The sequence below is a fragment of the Mustelus asterias genome, chromosome 5 (assembly GCF_964213995.1).
Source record: "Mustelus asterias chromosome 5, sMusAst1.hap1.1, whole genome shotgun sequence".
Classification (NCBI taxonomy): Eukaryota; Metazoa; Chordata; class Chondrichthyes; order Carcharhiniformes; family Triakidae; genus Mustelus; species Mustelus asterias.
In genome coordinates this window covers 28,139,417-28,153,425 of record NC_135805.1, presented here as the reverse complement: position 1 = coordinate 28,153,425, position 14,009 = coordinate 28,139,417, and positions in this window count along the sequence as shown.

The window sequence follows — 14,009 nt, the reverse complement described above, 5'->3', positions numbered from 1 at the left end:
TTATTCCCCCATCTCTCTATCTCATCCCCCTCCCCCATTGCTCTCTCTTTCCTCTCCAGCTCTCTCTCTTCCCCCAACTCTTTCTTGAACCTGTGTGATTGGTCTCATGTTGCACCACACTATTGTTGTTAAAGCTAACCAACTGAACTAACTAACCCCCACAAATAAGTGGCTCTTCTAGTATCTTTGTTGTTCAGTAGGAGTAAGAGTGCTGCTCCCAGACTTCTCAAGTAAGCCTCCCAATCTCCAGCAACCCCCTCTCACCACCACCCCCCTGCTCCCCATCCTTGCTGATCGCAGGCCTCTGCCTCTCACCCCTCCCAATCACACTCCACCCACTGTCCCTGCTGCCCGCTAATCAGGCTGCCCCTGCCAAAGCTTACCCATTAGTTAGCTTTGGCACGGGGAGACTAATACAATGCAAAATAATTGGGCCTATTGTTAAGATCAACCTCACCACATTCCCAAACCACACCCCTCTCAAACCTCCCCATATATCTTGTGAAGATAGGGTCTGATTCTCAATTCCCACTTCCCTAGAACCATGCAGTGATACAACACAGGAGGAATACACACGCCTGTGTTGGATTAGGTCGTGCAATTCAAATGATTGGATCATTCAGTTTTTTTCCCGAATGATCGCAATTAGATTCAATTGCAGCCAGGAGCTGGGGAGATGGCGAGGAGTCAAAACTGTAAGTGTTTGTTTTGTTGGCGATGTTTAGTACTGATGTCTTCTTGTGTGTTATTAATGTCAGGAGTTAGACAAATCCGGGACTGCTAAAAAAAAAAGCTTTCTGAAAATATCATTCAGCTTAAAAAAAAAATGCGTTTGCACCTTGGCAGACTTCACTGCTTATTCCAGCTGAGGGTCACGGGGATTCAAAGGCTGTACCAGCAGACACAGGGGGCTTGGCAGACGACACGCAGGACGGGGCGCCAGTCCATCACAGGGCACACACTCACAGAAGCAAACTGAGGGAGAATTTAGCATGGCCAGTCCACCTAACCTGCGCGCCTTTGGACTGTGGGAGGAAACCGGAGCACCCGGAGGAAACCCACGCAGACACGGGGAGAAGGTGCAGACTCCACACAGACAGTGACCCGAACCCAAGCCCCTGGCGCTCTGAGGCAGCAGTGCTGACCACTGTGCCGCTGACAGACTTTAAAGGACAGTTATTATAAACACGAAGCAATTTTTCGTCTGGAATCCAATCTTTCAAAAAAGACAAAGAAATTGCCCGGAAGTTATTTACGTTAATCGTCCAGAACAATGGAGCTATCTATCCATATCTTCTTTGATGACTCACGGGAGTTTAGAAATGTTTTCTTTGAAGGGAAAGAATAGCCTGAGGCGGGGGAGTTGGGGGGGGGGGAGAGGGGGGAATGATGCAATTGAGCTGAGACAAAGGATTTCTGCGTGCAGGTTCAGTAATATGTCACTGAAGGTGACATGCTTGAATGCGTCACATTTAATATTTTCATCCTCTGGCTCGTACTCCAGGCAACGAGGTGTATTAAAAGAAAATGTGCAAAATAGCTAAATGCAGGATTGTCAATGTTGTCTATTTAAAATAATGAGGTAATTTCACCTACATTTCAGTTTCCAAACTCCGAGCCACGTGGAGCTTCAATCATTCCCAAACAGATTTATTTCCTGGGAAAAAGATACGCCAACAAATCAAAACAACTCGACATGTGCAGGTAAGGTCTTGTGTGTGGGAGAGACAAATGTGGAGCAGTGTCTTCAGCTTTCAAGATGCTCAGATGTTGTTCAAAGCAGTGGGGTGTTGACAGGTTGCTTATCGATTGCTTTTGTATTCGATGCTGAAGGAAAGCAGATCTGATTGTCTCCCAATGAAGCCTCTCTTTAAATTCAGGCCAATTCAAACATTTTAACAGAAATCAAGCTGATGTTGGATTCTCCGACCTGTCCACCACAGAAAGCATCCTTTCTGGATGTATCACAGCTTGGTGTGGCTCCTGCTCTGACCAAAACCGCAAGGAACTACAAAAGGTCATGAACACAACCCAGTCCATCATGCAAACCAGCCTCCCATCCATCGATCCATCCGTCTACACTTCCCACTGTCTTGGAAAAGCAGCCAGCATGATTAAGGACTCCACACCCTGGACATACTCTTTTGATTTGACTTAATTTATTATTGTCACATGCATTTGTATACAGTGAAAAGTATTGTTTCTTGAGCGCTGTACAGACAAGATGTGGAGATGCCGGCGTTGGACTGGGGTAGGCACAGTAAGAGGTCTCACAACACCAGGTTAAAGTCCAACAGGTTTATTTGGTAGCACAAGCTTTCGGAGCGCTGCTCCGAAAACATGTGCTACCTGACTCACCTGATGAAGGAGCAGCACTCCGAAAGCTTGTGCTATCAAATAAACCTGTTGGACTTTAATCTGGTGTTGTGAGACTTCTTACTATACAGACGAAGCATACCATTCATAGAGAGGGAAAGGAGTGCAGAATGTAGTGTTACAGTCATAGCTAGGATATAGAGAAAGATTGTCACACTAGCTCACCAGATTCTCTATCTCATTCCTGTACTGTGTCCCATCGTTGTTTAGGCTCGACCCACTACAGTGGTGTCATCAGCAAACTTGAAATCGAGTTGGAGGGGAATTTGGCCGCACAATCATAGGTGTATAAGGAGTATAGTCAGGGGCTGAGGACGCAGCCTTGTGGGGCACCGGTGTTGAGGATGATGATGGAGGAGGTGTTGTTGCCTATCCTTACTGATTTTGGTCTGTGAGTTAGTAAGTTCAGGATCCAGTCGCAGAGGGAGGAGCTGAGCCCCTGGCCAAGGAGTTTGGAGATGGGTTTCGTAGGAATAATGGTGTTGAAGGCTGAGCTGTAGTCAATAAATAGGAGTCTGACAGAGATGTCTTTGTTATCTAGGTGTTTCAGGGTTGAGTGCAGGGCCAGGGAAATGGCGTCTGCTGTGGAACTATTCAGAATGTGTGAGGTCCTAAATTATACTGGCTGCTTTTCCGAGGCAGCAGGAAGTGTAGACAGAGTCAACGGATGGGAGGCTGGTTTGAGTGATGGACTGGGCTTCATTCACAACCCTTTGTAGTTTCTTATGGTCTTAGACAGAGCAGGAGCTGCACCAAACTGTCTTCCACCTTCTTCCGTTGGGAAAAAGATACAAAAGTCTGAGATCATAGACCAACCAACTCAAGAACAGCTTCTTCTCTGCTGCTGTCAGACTTTTGAATGGACTTACCATATATTAAGCTGATCTTTCTTTGCACCCTAATTATGACAGTAACAGTACATTCTGTATCTTCTCCTTTCCTTCACCCCCTGCGTACTCTATGAACGGTATGTTTTGTCTACGTAGCGTGCAAGAAACAATACTTTTCATTGTATGTTAATACATGTGACAATAATAAGTCAAATCAAATCAAATCAAACTGAGTTTCTATGATGTATTGCCAGAGGGTGCTGCTGCGTCTATGATAGGGCCTGAGTGGAATTGTGGTTGGTGCAGACTCGATGGGCCGAATGGCCTCCTCCTGCACTGTAGGATTCCATGATCTTCACTGAGGAGTGGGTGATCTGTCCACATAAAGGATATAAAAGGTATGGGGGCAGCAGTGACAGTGTCTCTGCGTCTGCAGCAGAACAGGAAGCTGTGGGGGTTACAAATAGTGTGACATGAACCCAATATCCCGGTTGAGGCCGTCCTCGTGTGTGCGGAACTTGGCTATCAGTCTCTGCTCAGCGATGTAATCCCCACAGCCTGCCTGGGCCTGCAGAGTCTCACTGGCTGTCCTGTCTGGAGACAATACACATCTCTTTAACCTGTCTTGATGCTCTCTCCACTCACGTTGTTTGTATCTTAAAGACTTGATTAGCTGTAAGTATTCGCATTCCAACCATCATTCATGTAAATTGAGTCTGTGTCTTTATATGCCCTGTTTGTGAACAGAATTCCCACTCACCTGAAGAAGGGGCTTAAGGCTCCGAAAGCTTGTGTGGCCTTTGCTACCAAGTAAACCTGTTGGACTTTAACCTGGTGTTGTTAAACTTCTTACTGTGTTTACCCCAGTCCAACGCCGGCATCTCCACATCATGACTGCTTGATAGTGACAGGGGCAAACATCTCGGTGTGGTTGCCATTCAGTGTTCTGCTGTACTCTGCTCCATCTAGCTTCTCATTTATGTCCTCTGCAGTAGAGCTCATCTGTGACCTCTCCCTCTGCTGATTTGACAAACAAGACATCCTTTCCCCTTGACCTGGCTGCAGCCCGCTCATGCCTTGATGTGGGGAGGTGATGGCTTAGAGGTATTATCGCTAGACTATTAATCCAGAAACTCAGCTCATGCTCTGGGCCCCTGCGTTCGAATCCCGCCACGGCAAAATATTTGGAATTAAGAATCTACTGATGACCATGAAACCATTGTCAATTGTCGGAGAAGCCCAACTGGTTCACTAATGTCCTTTAGGGAAGGAAATCTGCTGTCCTTACCTGGTCTGGCCTACATGTGACTCCAGAGCCACAGCAATGTGGTTGACTCTCACTTGCCCTCCAAGGGCAACTAGGGATGAACAGGCCAGGAATTATATCCAACGACTTCACCTGACACTCACATTTAAAAAAAAAAAAATCGACATGTGCTGATCCCACCTCAATGTTACTGTCCAAGGTTTGTGTTATGTGCTTAAGTGGTTGTATGATGACTTTAAGAGCCAGTCACATGATTTGTTGGTGATGACATTGGGGTGGTTCACAGGCCTTAGTTTCAGTGTCTGCTGTGTACAGGGAACAGCTTCTACAATAAACCTGTTGTTCGCTTGAATGTATGTGTGCAAACCACGTCTTTTTCTTTTTGTTTAAAACCCACAACCCGATTATAGTTAGGCCATTACAATGTGTCATGACAATTTCTGCATTGTGGCTTGCAAGTGTCAGGTCCTATCTCTTCATCAGTGCCATCCTGTTCCTTCATCCCTTTGATTTGATTTGATTTATTACTGTCACATGTATTAACATACAGTGAAAAGTATTGTTTCTTGCACACTATACAGACAAAGCATACCATTCATAGAGAAGGAAATGAGAGAATGCAGAATGTAGTGTTACAGTCATAGCTAGGGAAAGATCAACTTAATGCGAGGTAAGTCCATTCAAAAGTCTGACAGCAGCAGGGAAGAAGCTGTTTTTGAGTTGGTTGGTACGTGACCACAGACTTTTGTATCTTTTTACCAAAGGAAGAAGGTGGAAGAGAGAATGTCCGGGGTGTGTGGGGTTCTTAATTATTCTGGCTGCTTTTCCAAGGCAGCGGGAAGTGTAGACAGAGTCAATGGATGGGAGGCTGGTTTGCGTGATGGATTGGGCTCTCTTTCATGGTCTCACCTCCATGGTCTCCTGCAACCGGGCAGGTGACAGTCCCTGAATGCAGGAAATCAGAAAGGAAAAGTTGGTGAGAAAGAAGGGAGTGAGGTGTAAAACAGTCGCATCATGGCCACACCACCAGCAGCTTGTTCACCATGTCGATAGTAAGATAAGAGTGAGGTGAGAGTTGAGTGTGGGTATTTGGCACGAATATCCATCATCCTGAATAACCCTCCAGTGCCAGATAACAAGGCCTATAATTGTGTGCAATTCTGGTCGTCACATTGCCAGAAGAATATGGAGGCTTTGGAGAGGGTACAGAAGAGGTTTACCAGAATGATGCCTGGTCTGGAGGGTATTAGCTATGAGGAGAGGTTGAATAAGCTCGGTTTGTTCTCACTGGAATGATGGATGTTGAGGGTGGCCTGATTGGAGTCTGCAAGATTATGAATGGCATGGACAGAGTGGATAATCGGATGCTCTTTCCTAGGTAGAAAAGTCAAGTACTAGGGGACATAGCTTTAAGCTGCGTGGGGAAAAGTTTAGAGGAGATGTGCAAGGCAAGTTTTTTACACAGAGGGTGGTGAATGTCTGCTTGGGGAGGTGGTGGGAGCAGGTACAATAGCGGCATTTAAGGGCAACTAGACGAATACATGGATAGGATGTGAATGGAAGGATATGGACTCCGTAAGTGCATACGGTTTTAGTTCAGGCAGACATCATGATTGGCGCAGGCGTGGAGGGCTGAAGGGCCTGTTCCTGTGCTGTACTGTTTTTTGTTCTCTGTTCTTTGTCTCCATTGCAACTGGCCCCATGATTCTTCAATGTATCTCCTCCATTGGGGTTAAGAGGGCTGACTAACTGAGGTATGTGGAGGCAGCAAGAGGTGATTGTGAGGCTGGCAGTGTTGGTAAGTGTGAGTGTCAGGTGAAGTAGTTGGATATAATTCCTGGGTATTCAGGGATGCTGAGGATGGGTGAAAGGCGAATGGTGCATTGAGTATTGCGAGGCACTGGCGTTGTGAAGTGATGTCATGTGAAGATGCATTCACCGCTGTTGAGATTATCCTGGGGAGGCGATGGCTTGATGGTATTATCGCTAGACCATTCACCCAGAAACTCAGCTAATGTTCTGGGGACTCAGGTTCGAATCCCGCCACGGCATTGGCGGAATTTCAATTCATTAAAAAAAATCTTGAATTAAGAATCTACTGATGACCATGAAACCATTGTCGATTGTTGGAAAAACCCATCTGGTTCACTCATGTCCTTTAGGGAAGGAAATCTGCCGTGCTCACCTGGTCTGGTCTACATGTGACTCCAGAGCCACAACAATGTGGCCTACTCTGAATTGCTCCCCAAGGGCAACTAGGGATGGGCAAGAAATGCTGGCCAGCCAGCGACACTCATATCAGACCTTTTCTGGCACTGCTTTCACACCCTTGTGTCCAGGCTGCAGGAGTTGCTCCAGGAGTTGACCTTCCCAGCCAACTACACTCATTTCCTTCTGTAGGTGGTCCTTGAGGGTCTTCTGGTGCACTGCAAGATCTCTTGTCCTTCCTGCCTGCCCCAGTAATGTCTCCAGCATCACATTTGTCATTCCGGATCGTCTTGCTTGCCCTTGTATTAATTTATTAAGAATTTCAACTGTGGCTATTTGTTTTACCACCTTCCTTTGACAGGCAGTCTGTTTTTAAGAAAAAGAAGACTGTCTATACCATGCAATCGTGAAACAATAATGCCAGGGCCACGTGCTGTGTGCAGATTGTATGGCCAGTGTTGCAAGTAGGAGACCAGCGCTGGAGGTACAGGTTCATGCAAATCATGCAAGTGAAATGGGAAGACCAAAGTTGTGATGTAACCACTTTAATCTGAATGGGCGTGGGCACATCCTGAACCATGGCCCCCATGCTGAATGATCTGAATAGGGTGTAGAGAGTTGCACCTTTCTTTAGACCTGATGCCATTTTAACAAGTTGACTATCTGGCTGATAGACAAGATGGATGGATATAATTCAGGTGGATGGTATATGGTTATAAATTCAAAACAATGGAAGTTTTAAAAATTCATTGATGGGACATGAGCATCGCTGGCCGACATTTATTGCCCATCACTATTTGCCCTTGAGAAGGTGGTGGTGACAACTGAATGGCTTGCTAAGCCATGTCAGAGGGCAGTTGAGAGTCACCCACATTGCTGTGGTTCTGGAGTCACATGTAGGCCAGACCGGGTAAGGATGGCAGATTTCCTTCCCTAAAGGATGTTAGTGAACCAGATGGGTTTTCATGGTCATCAGTAGATTCTTAATTCCAGATATTTTTTATTGAATTCAAATTCCACCATCTGCCGTGGCGGGATTGGAACCCGGGTCCCCAGAACATTAGCTGAGTTGCTGGATTGGATCACTCGGCCATCGCCTCCCCTATTTGCCTTGTGTGGACAATTAACAAAAAGAAGTGTGAGGCCTGTGTGGATTCATTTATTGGATACTTGCACTCTCAACTGGTATTTATCTTTAATATCCTTTATCGGTCCATTTTATCATTGTATCGTGGTAATGGATTAATTTTTACTTTTATGGAGAGTTTTTGCATGTGTAATGGTTTGACTTTTAAAAAATCTTCTAATGTGTGTGAGATTAACTTTACTCGATGCTGTTATTATATTTCTTGTTACATTTTCATATGCAACTGTTTCCTATACGTGTTGGCGATCAATTTCAGCAAGAAGTAGTTAAGATCTCCAGACAGTAGAGGACGCTATTGTGTAGGAAGTCAAATGAATAACCTTTGACAAGTTTGCAATGTGAAAGCAATGCACCAGTTTTTGCAGTGAAGCAGGGTACTCTTATATAATACAATAAGTGCCATTAGCTCTTGAATAACATGATCTCAGTTAAGAGGCCCGGCTTCATTTATGCACAAATGTGAAGACCTATTACCCCAGAAAATAGCATCGACCACAATATTAATTGTGCAATAAAACATTGCAGTGAGCCCCTTTTACCACCAGAGCAAGGTTACTCCAAGTACGCAAGAGTGTTAAGCTTACCAAATGCTCCTTCTTACTGTAGCAAAATAATGACTTGAGCCTGAAGTGGAAAATGATTGCAGATCCCTGCCCTGCTGTGTGTTGGTCTGGTTCTCTCGCCGCTAGCCAAGGTGGTCAATATTCAGTAACTTGCGGTTAAGAATGTGGCACATTCAGTTTCCATGATTAACACAGTGGGGAATATTTGACTCTCAGCTTCCTGTGTAATGCTTCTCACTTTACAAGAAGTGTAATTTATACCCCCTTCCTGCTTTCTGGAGTGCGATGTATTGACTACTGGACATTGTGCAATTGTCTTGCCTGGCATGTTCTTTATTCTTAACCTGCAGGCAACTGCTATTTTGGTGACGAGCGAGGCAGCCTCTCGTGGAACTGCAAGCAGGAATTCAAACAAACAGCTCGGAAAAGCTGTACAACTTAAAAAAAGGTGATTAAAAATAAATTGTCGTTTCTCTTGTTGTGGCCCAGTGAATTTGGCATGATTTTACCACCTTAGGAGCGAAGAAACCAGAGTGAATTCTCCCACTCAAATAACACGAGACTTTGTCTTCCTTCCTTCAAATAAATATCATTAAAAGAAGAGTCACGGTCAACTAGAAACATTAACACTGCTCCTCACTCCTCGGATGCTGCCAGACCCTCTGAGTTTTTCTCAGCACTTTCTGGTTTGATCTTGGATTTCCAGCATTTGCACTATCTTGCTTTTAAATTAAAATCATTTTTTTTCTGAATTCATTTATGGGATGTGGGTGTCGCTGGCCAAGCCAGCATTTTTGCCCATCCCTAATTGCCCTTCAGAAGGAGGTGGTGAGCTGCCTTCTTGAACCACTGCAGTTCCCATGGTGTGGGTACACCCATTTGAGAGGGAGTGCCAGGATTTTGACCCAGTGATAGTGAAGGAATGGCAATATATTTCCAATTCAGGATGCTGAGTGACTTGGAGGGCTACTCTTGTCCTTCTAGATGGTAGTGGGCTTGGAAGGTGCTGTGTAAAGAGCCTTGGCAAAGTCCTGCTATGCATCTTGTAGATGCTACACATGGCTGTCACTGTTTGCCAGTGGTGGAAGGATTGAACGTTTATGGAAGGTGCAGTAATGTAGCAGGCTGTTCTGTCCTGGATGGTGTCAAGATTCTTGCGTGTTGTTGGAGCTGCACTCATCCAGGCAAGTGGAGAACATTCTATCACACTCTTGGCTTGTGCCTTGTAGGTGGTGGATGGGCTTTGGGGGGGGGGTCAGGAGGTGAGTTACTTGCCAGAGGATTCCTAGTCTTTGACCTACCCTGGTAGCCACAGTATGTATATGGCTAGTCCAATTCAGTTTCTGGTCAATGGTAATCCTTAGGAAGTTGATAGTAGGGGATTCAGCAATGGTACCTCAATTGAATGTCAAGGGGCGATGATTCAATCTTCTCTTGTTGGAGATGGTCATTGCCTGGCACTTGTGCGGTGTGCATGTCGCTTGGCACTTGTCAACCCAAGCCTGGATAATGTCTAGGTCTTGCTGCATTTGGACATGGACTGCTTCAGTATCCGAGGAGTCACAATTGAGGCTGAACATTAGAAATCTACAGGCCAGTTAGTCTAACTTCAGTTATTGGAAAAATATTAGAATCGATTATTAAGGAGAGAATTTGGAGTCATTTGGAAAATCACAATCTGATTTAGCAGAGTCAGCATGGTTTCATGAAGGGGAAATCACATCTGACAAATTTATTAGAAATTTTTGGGGAGGTATCAGTCAGAGTAGATAGTCAGTGTTGCATATTTGGATTTTTAAAAGGCATTTGATGAGATGCACAAGATTGGGATCATGGTGTTGGAGGTACTATTTTGGCATGGATAAAGGATTGGCTAGCAGGAAGCAGTGAGTAGCAATAAGGGGGTCTTTTTCAGGTTGGAAGTAACCAGTGGAGGGCCACAGGGAGCAGTGCTGGGACCGCAGCTTTTCACAATATCGATTAATCATTTGGAGAAAGGAACAGAGTGTACGGTGGCCAAATGTGCGGATGATACAAAGGTGGGAGGGAAGGCAGGGTGTAAGGAGGATATAAATATCTTACAGAGAGACATTAACAGGTTCAGTGAGTGGGCAGAAAATTGGCAAATGGAATTCAATGTGGGAAAATGTTCATTTTGGAAGAAAGTATGAGAAGATGGATTATTATTTAAATGGAGAGAGACTGCAGAAAGCTGTGGCACAAAGAGTCTTGAGGAGATCCTTATTTATGAAGCCAGAAAGCTAGCACACAGGTACAGAAGGTAATAGAGAAGGCAAATGGAAAGCTGGTTTTTATTTCGAGGGGGCCGGAGAATAAAAGTGACGAAGTGTTGCTGCAACTGTACAAGATACTGGTGAAGACACATTGAGAATATTGTGTACAGTGTCCCTCATTTAAGGAAAGATATATTATCATTGGAGGCAGTACAGAGGAGGTTTACCAGGGTGATCTCAGGTATGGAGGGACTGCCATATGAGGAAAGGTTAAACGGGTTGGATTGGTTCTTGTTGGAGTTCAGAAGAATGAGATTGAATTATGATTGAAACATATAAGATTCTTAGGGGGTTAGACAGGGTAAATGTTGGGAGGGTGTTTCCACTCATGGGAGAGTGTGGGACCAGAGGTTGCAGAATAAGGGGGTGCTCATTTAAGACAGATCTGAGAAAGAATTTCTTCTCCCAAAGAGTGGTGAATCTTTGGAATTCTTTACCCCAGGAAGCTGTGGAGGTCGAGTCCTTGAACATTTGCAAGGCTGAGATCGATAGGTTTTTAATCAGCAGGAGGATTAAGGGTTACAGAGATAAGGCAGGAAAGTGGACTTAGCGAGTGTTAGATCAGCCATGATCCTATTGAACGGTGAAACAGGCTTGAAGAGCTGAATGGGGACCCAAGTTCGAATCCCGCCATGGCAGATGGTGGAATTTGAATTCAATTTTTAAAAATCTGGAATTAAGAATCTACTGATGACCATGAAACCATTGTCAATTGTCAGAAAAACCCATCTGGTTCACTAATGCCCTTTAGGGAAGGAAATCTGCCGTCCTTACTTGGTCTGGCCTACATGTGACTCCAGAGCCACAGCAATGTGGTTGACTCTCAACTGCCCTCCAAGGGCAACTAGGAATGGGCAATAAATGCTGACCAGCCAGTGATGCCTATGCTCCACGAATGAGTATTTTTAAAAATGGTCTTCTCCAGCTCCTATTTAGAACATAGACATAGAAAAACTACAGCACAAACAGGCCCTTCGGCCCACAAGTTGTGCCGAACACATCCCTACCTTCTAGACCTACCTATAACCCTCCATCCTATTAAGCTCCATGTACTCATCCAGGAGTCTCTTTAAAGACCCTATTGAGTTCACCTCCACCACCACTGACGGCAGCCGATTCCACTCGCCCACCACCCTCTGTGTGAAAAGCTTACCCCAATACCTCCCCTGTACCTACCCCCCAGCACCTTAAACCTGTGTCCTCTCGTAGCAGACATTTCCACCCTGGGAAAAAGCCTCTGAGAGTCCACCCAATCTATGCCTCTCAACATCTTATACACCTCTATTAGGTCTCCTCTCATCCTTCGTCTCTCCAAGGAGAAAAGACCGAGCTCCCTCAGCCTATCCTCATAAGGCATGCCACTCAATCCAGGCAACATCCTTGTAAATCTCCTCTGCACCCTTTCAATCTTTTCCACATCCTTCCTATAGTGAGGCGACCAGAACTGAGCACAGTACTCCAAGTGGGGTCTGACGAGGGTCTTATATAGCTGCATCATTATCCCCGCACTCCTAAACTCAATCCCTCGATTGATAAAGGCCAGCACATCATACGCCTTCTTAACCACCTCCTCCACCTGCGGGGCCGATTTTAGAGTCCTATGGACCCGGACCCCAAGGTCCTTCTGATCCTCTACAGTACTAAGAGTCTTTCCCTTTATATTGTACTCCTTCATCCCATTTGACCTACCAAAATGGACCACGACGCATTTATCTGAGTTGAAGTCCATCTGCCACTTGTCCACCCAGTCTTGCATCCTATCTATGTCCCTCTGTAACTTCTGACATCCCTCCAGACTATCCACAACCCCACCAACCTTCGTGTCATCGGCAAACTTACCAACCCATCCCTCCGCTTCCTCATCCAGGTCATTTATGAAAATGACAAACAGCAAGGGTCCCAGAACAGATCCCTGGGGCACACCACTGGTGACCGACCTCCATTTAGAAAAAGACCCATCTATACCCACTCTCTGCCTCCTTTGGGCAAGCCAGTTCTGGATCCACCGGGCAGCAGCCCCTTGGATCCCATGCCCTCTCATTTTTTCTGGAAGCCTTGCATGGGGGACCTTATCGAACGCCTTGCTAAAATCCATATAAACCACATCTACCGCCATATTTCTTATGGTCTAATCTAGGATTTTAGCAGCGAAGTTTTGAATGAACTTAAATTTATAGACGATTGGAGACAGTCAGGAGAGCTATGAAATATTCAAGTTGTGAGGTTAAAAAGGACATGGATGAGCTTTTAGTGCAAGTGCACTAGAGCAGAGGCTGAGTTGGTTGATGTTATGAAGATATCTTCCTTATTGGCGACAATCTTTCTGAGTTTCATTGATGTATTCCAAAATGAAGATGTCCTTTGGTGTAATTGATAGCAGCGACCTGACTCTGAGCCAGAAGCTCCAGGTTCAAATCCCACTCCAGGACCTGATGGCCAAGGAAGGTGTGCTCATAACATGACCTTCCAACATACACCAATGGCAGTTAGTAAGATTCCTGTTCAGACATGTAATAGTAAAAAAATTGGAGCCTCTGACATTGCTATTCATAGTCCCAGACTACAACATGCATGCAAAAGTGCATGTTGCCACAGCAACTTGGTTCTCTCTTGCTGGAGATGGCCGTTGTCTGCTACTTGTAAACTCAACGACCATCTTCGACAAGAGAGGATCTAATCACTGCCCTTTCACATTCTTTGGCATTCCCATCACCATAATTCCCCACTATCGTCACCCTAGCAGTTACCATTGAAGCTGAATTGGACTAGCCAAATAAATACTGTAGCTACCAGAGCAGGTCAGAGGCTGGGAAGCCTGCGGGTGAGTAACTCATCTGCTCTCTTCCCAAAGCCTGACCACCATCTACAAGTCAGGACTGTGATGGAATACTCTTCACTTGCCTGGATGAATGCAGCTCTAACAACACTCAAGAAACTTGACACCATCCAGAACAAAGCAGGCTGATCTATTTGTTTTCCAAGTTCTACATTCCCATCTTCCATCCCGAATCTTTGATTCCCTTGCCTGACAAGAATCTATCTACCTCAGTCTTAAAAATATTCAATGACCCCACCTCCACCGCATTCTGAAGCAGAGAGTTCCAAAGTTGCACAGCTCTCTGAGAGTGACACCTACTCCTCATCTCCATTCTCATTTAAAAACAGCACTCCCTAGTTCTGGACACACCCACAAGAGGAAGCACCCTTTCCACATCTACCTTGTCAAGATCATTTAGACTCTTATATCCCTCATTCTTATAAACTTGAGTGGAAGCATAGAATCATAGAATCCCTACAGTACAGTCGGAGGCCATTTGGCCCATC